General features: G+C 37.0%; 1 protein-coding gene across 1 annotated transcript in view; it reads left to right on the top strand.

Moving 5' to 3' along the window:
* The window catches only part of Cfap221 (cilia and flagella associated protein 221), an 85,503-nt gene that overhangs the window by 78,495 nt on the left and 1,580 nt on the right, over nucleotides 1-5,428 (top strand). The window lies entirely within an intron of this gene.

Raw genomic sequence — 5,428 nt, 5'->3', positions numbered from 1 at the left:
AAGGAAGGAAGGAAGGAAGAAAGAAAGAAAGAAAGAAAGAAAGAAAGAAAGAAAGAAAGAAAGAAAGATCTAGCACTTTTCTGTTTGCTGGTCACTTGACTTCAGAGAGAGGTTTATTTCTTATAGCCGAGTAAGCTTCAGACAAGGCAATGAATCCAGGCCTGGGACCAAAGATCAACCTATAGCTGAATCCCAGTTCTCCCATTTATTGCATCTGAGATCATAGAATCTCCTTCACAAGACATTTGTGAGGACTGCCTGAGACACCAAGTGTGGAAAGTACTTTTTCCTTCACTTTGCCATCATGGGGCTGATTTGCTAAGATAACGTCATTCTTTCATTAGTCTGAGAAAATACTTCTGTGATATAAATAACCTATAGTTCATATGGTTTATAAGTTTAAAATTCTATGTTTATTATTATTTTATGTTAAAAATTCTTTTTATTTAAAAAATCAGAAAATAAGAATAGTAATCTTACTATCTAGAGGTAAACTTACAATCAAATCACATTATACATACTGTTTTGTCTTCTGCACTTTAACAATATATCATAAACATATACTTATATATGCATCATCACAATTTATTGAGTATGTATACCATAATTTATTTAACCAACTCCTTAATGATGAACATTTAAGCAATTTTCTGTTTTGCTGTATAGTGTCGCAACAAATAGCTTTGTACCATAATTCCTTGAAAACTTATCAGAATATTTCCTTATAAAAAGCTCTTGGAAATATAAATGCTAGATCAGTATAGATTTTAAGGTCTTAAAAATATATTGCTTAATTACTGTCCATAAAGTACATTGAAATGTCCCTATCAGCAGAGGTCAGAACTGCCTGCATTCAGAGGCGCTGGACAGGGCAGAGAAGATTGCTCGGTGGTCTAAGTACCTGCCTGGCAAGCGCAAGGACCCAGGGCTAATCCCTGGTACTACATGCCATGCCAGCTCTGGAAGCCCTGTAATCCCAGCACTGGGGAGGCTGAGACAGGAGGATCACTATGAGTCCAAGATGCATAGTGAGACCCTGTACCAAATAAATAAATAGATTTTTTTTTAAAAAATGCTCTGGACAACATGCAATGCTATTTAATCTTTGGCAATAAATTTTTCATAGAAATTTTTAAAAGACTATCTGTTGATTTAAATTTCTTTACTTTAAAATTTCTTTTATGCCTATCAGCTATTTATTCTTCACTTATGAAAAGTTTCCTTCGCCTGTGTTTCTTGCTTGCATCAGAATCCCTCACAGATTAAGGTTAATTGTCTCCACTTTATAAGCTGTAGATGTGTTTTCTTAGTTTGTTTTCTGGTTTTGCTTAGGGTATTTTGCAAGGGTTTAATGTTTCCAAAAGGCATGCTCAACCCGTATCCGAGAAGTATTGGGTCTCTCTGGTTTGTTTGTGAGCATTTCAGAGGCCTGCAGCCACTAACATTTCTTGGAAAATAGATTGACAGCTTCTGGTCAAAGAAAATTTAGGAAATAAACATTTTAAATAGAATTATTCAGTGAGCATCTGTTTTGATCAGTTAACTCAATAAAATATAATACACTGCTCAGCGCATAAAACCTGTAGGACCTAGACAAAAATGCACTTTGTATTTTGTTTCAAGTTTCAAGTAGTTGGCTTAGGACCCCAAATAAGAGCCATTTATTCTAGTTCAAAAATTATCCACACATCTAAAATAGCTAGGAAAGGGCCGGCCAGATAGCTCAGCAGACCAAAGCGTCTGCTTAGGCAGAGCACAGTGGCCAGGGTTCAATCCCCAGTATGCCATGCCATGAGACAGCAATTGAGGCTAGGCATGGTGGCACGTGCCTGTAATCCCAGTGCTTGGGAGGTTGAAAACAGGAGGCTCACTATGAGTCCGATCTACACAGTGAGACCCTGTAGACCATGCACTAAATACATAAAAATAGCTAACAGCCAATATCTTTCTACTTGTACTTAGTGTGATTTTTTTCACCCTTCATACGTCAGAGCAAATGTTAAATACCACTTGATTATAAAATTATTAGTAAGTGAAATAGAAGTTATTATTTATAGGTAGAACCAAAGTATTATATCCTTTTTTCTTACACATATATATTTTATGTACTTGCCAAAAAATAAACTAAACATAAACTCTGAACATGTTTTGCACATCAAATAAGGCTCAGGTTTTCATATCATATATATACATAATTTACACATCAGTAAGAAATGTTTATGGTGTCTTGATCTCAATGCTTTTGCAGTTAAAATTATTTGTGTACATGTTTCATGCTGTTATAGCAAGTAGACAGAGATACTGATGGAAGGCTGAGGACTGGGAGCAAATGCAGGGTATTTAGTATGTGAACAACGCCCCAACGTTGCCCATCACAAGCACTGCCCACAGGATCGGGACACAGAGGCTCACTTAGCAGTTGGTCCAGTTTATGACAACAGTAGGTACTTTCTAGAAAGGTGAAGTACAGAGTTTATCTAATCCCATGATGACAGTCACAGTCCTGGGGTCATTACAGCATTTGTCGGAAACAGCATTTATCAGAAATAAAGCTGCTTACAAATGGAAACTGCTTCACATATGATTTGAGGAAAAAGAGTAAGTAGTGAGTTCATCTAAAGTTCAAGAGCCTTTCAAAATGAAATGAAGGGGGCTGGTGAGATGGCTCAGTGGTCTAAAGCTCCTACTTAGAACAAGCTTAGCAAAGCACAGGGACTGTGGTTCAATCCCCCAGCACCACATGCCAGCCAGCCCTGCCCCCTGGTGGGCTGAGCTGCCACACACACACACACACACACACACACACACACAATAAATAAATAAATAAAAATTTTTAAAAAACAAAATGAAATGAAGTCTCTTTGTCACCAAAATACATCAGACTTTGTCAATATGATTAGCATATTTTTGGCTATATAATGTTCTAATAAGTTGATGAGAGACCTTTTTTTTTGGTGGAACCAGGGATCGAACTCAGGCCCCTGCACTTGCCTGGCAAGCACTAATTCCACTAAGCCATCTCCCCAGCCCTGAGAGACCATTTTTGTGTTTTGTTTGTTTGGTTGGTTGGTTGGTTTTTGTTTTCAAAATAAGAATAAATTTTATTTTTAGTATCCTGTACATATTATCAGACATAACAATGCAAATTTTTGTTTGAAAAATATGTACCATTCTCTTTTATTGATAACTAAAGTACATGTTTTATACATTTTAATTATTTTAAGATTTAATGATAATAGCTACATTGTAAACTAGAAATTAAAATATACAAAATGGTTTTAGAAACACATGTATTTCTACTTTTTGGTATGCTTTTCAAAATCATACAAAAATAAACTTTTATTTTTAAAATAAAGACTTTGTAAATGAAACCAGATCGTCAAAGTTTTACATAGGTATGACAAGACAGCTTTTATACAAAAACAAGAACAAAAAAAGATGCAAAAATAACACTATTTTGGTTTCTTTGTTTTGTTTAGGGAGGGGTCTACAGGGTGCTCAGGGTCTCACTACTAGATCGAACTCATAGTGATCCACCTGTTTACAGCCTCCCAAGAGCTGGTATTACAGGCATGCACCACCACGCCCAGTCTCAATTGCCATCTCAGCACACCCCAGGGGCGGGGCAGGCACAGCAGGCCCAGGGATTGAACCCCCGGCCCCTGCACCTGCTTGCAGGTGCTTTAATCCACTGAGCTATTTGACTGGCCCTGTTTTTTCTTTTCTCCCTTTTAAATTTTCATCCTTTGATTTTTTTCTCTTATTTTTATTCTTCATATAATTTTTTCTCCATTCTTTAATCTTTGTCATCAGTTTTTTCTGTTAGCTTTCACTAATTATGTAAACATTCTTCCACAACCTAACAGGATCTTTTGCCCCACTTATACACAAGAGAGTATAGTTCCACCATAGAGAAGGATAAATTCAAGTCATTTGTAGGAAAATGGATGCACTCTGAGACAATAATATTAAATGACATATGTCAGACACTCAAGTTTAAATAGTGCATGGTTTCTTTCATATGAGAAACCAAATAGGTAAATAAAGTACAAGATAAAACATAACAGGAAATGCAGAAAGAGATCTTTCTCAAATTGGAAGGGAACGAAGAGATAAAGGGAGTAAGGAGGGAAAGCAGATGAAGAAAGGATTTGAGTAATGAGCATGCACACATCTGCTGGAGGAATGTGGTCATTATGTACTGCAAATGTGTACTAACAAAAAATAAAAATTGAAAAAAATGAATCAAATAACTAAATATTAAAACAGAAGTGCTCAACCTGCTGGAATATTAAATGGGTAAAACTCTTGAAGCCATAGGCACAGGCAAGAACTTTCTAAACAAAACCCCAGTTGCACAAGAAATAGTACAAAGAATTATCAAATGAGATCATATCAAATTAAAAAGCTTCAGGGCCAGTGAGTTAGCTCAGTGGACTAAAGCACTCGCCTTGGCAAGCTTAGGCAAGGACAGGGAGCATGGTTCCATCCCCAGCACCATATGCTGTGCCAGCCCCTCCCACAGGGTGTGCTGAGCCAGCCAGAGTCTGGGCATGGTGGTGCATACCTGTAATCCCAGAGCTGGGGAGGCTGAAAGCAGGAGGATCGCGAGTCTGAGCTGCACAGTGAGACCCTGCAGCAACCAAATACATTAAAAAAAATGAGAGAAAAAGGTCAAATTAAAAAGTTTCTATACAGCAAAAATGACAACTAAGAAAGTGAAAATAAAATCTACAGAATGGGAAAATTTTTTATAGTATTCGATGGATAGAGGACTACTACAGTATCTAGAACACTAAAAAATTAGAGCCCCCAAATAAAACAACCAATCAACACAAATGGGCGAATGAAATGAACAGAAATTTCTCAGAAACACAAATAGCCAATAAATACATGAAGAAATTCTCAACATCACTGACCATTGGTATAATACAAATTAAACAACACTGAGATTCCATCCTACTTGAGAAAAAATAAACTATCTTCACAAAATCAAATAATAGCAAATACTGGAGAGGCTGTCAGGGGAAATCTACACTGCCTGCGCAAGTGGAAGCTGATACAACCGCTATGGCAATCAGTGCGGAGATGCCTCAAAAAATTAAACCTAGAAATGCCACTTGACCAGCTATGTCAATTCTAAGTAGCTTCTCAAAAGTTAAAGGCATCATAGTACAGTGATAGACATGCATGCCCACTGTTTATAGAAGCACAGTTCATAACAGCTAAATCTTGGAAGCAGCCTATACATCCCTCACGTGGTTTCTCTTATATGGGAAACTCAAATTGTAAATAAAGATCAAAATAAAAGATAGATAGTATGAAGACAAGTGATAGAATTTTTCTTCAATGAGAAGGGGCTCAACAGAGGAAAGGGAGGGCTGGGGAGATGGCTCAGTGGAATAAGCACTTCCCTGGCAAGCGCAAG

This window comes from Octodon degus, unplaced genomic scaffold (assembly GCF_000260255.1).
Source record: "Octodon degus isolate 3935 unplaced genomic scaffold, OctDeg1.0 scaffold00014, whole genome shotgun sequence".
In the NCBI taxonomy this organism is placed as follows: Eukaryota; Metazoa; Chordata; class Mammalia; order Rodentia; family Octodontidae; genus Octodon; species Octodon degus.
This window is presented reverse-complemented; position numbering and strand designations above follow the sequence as displayed.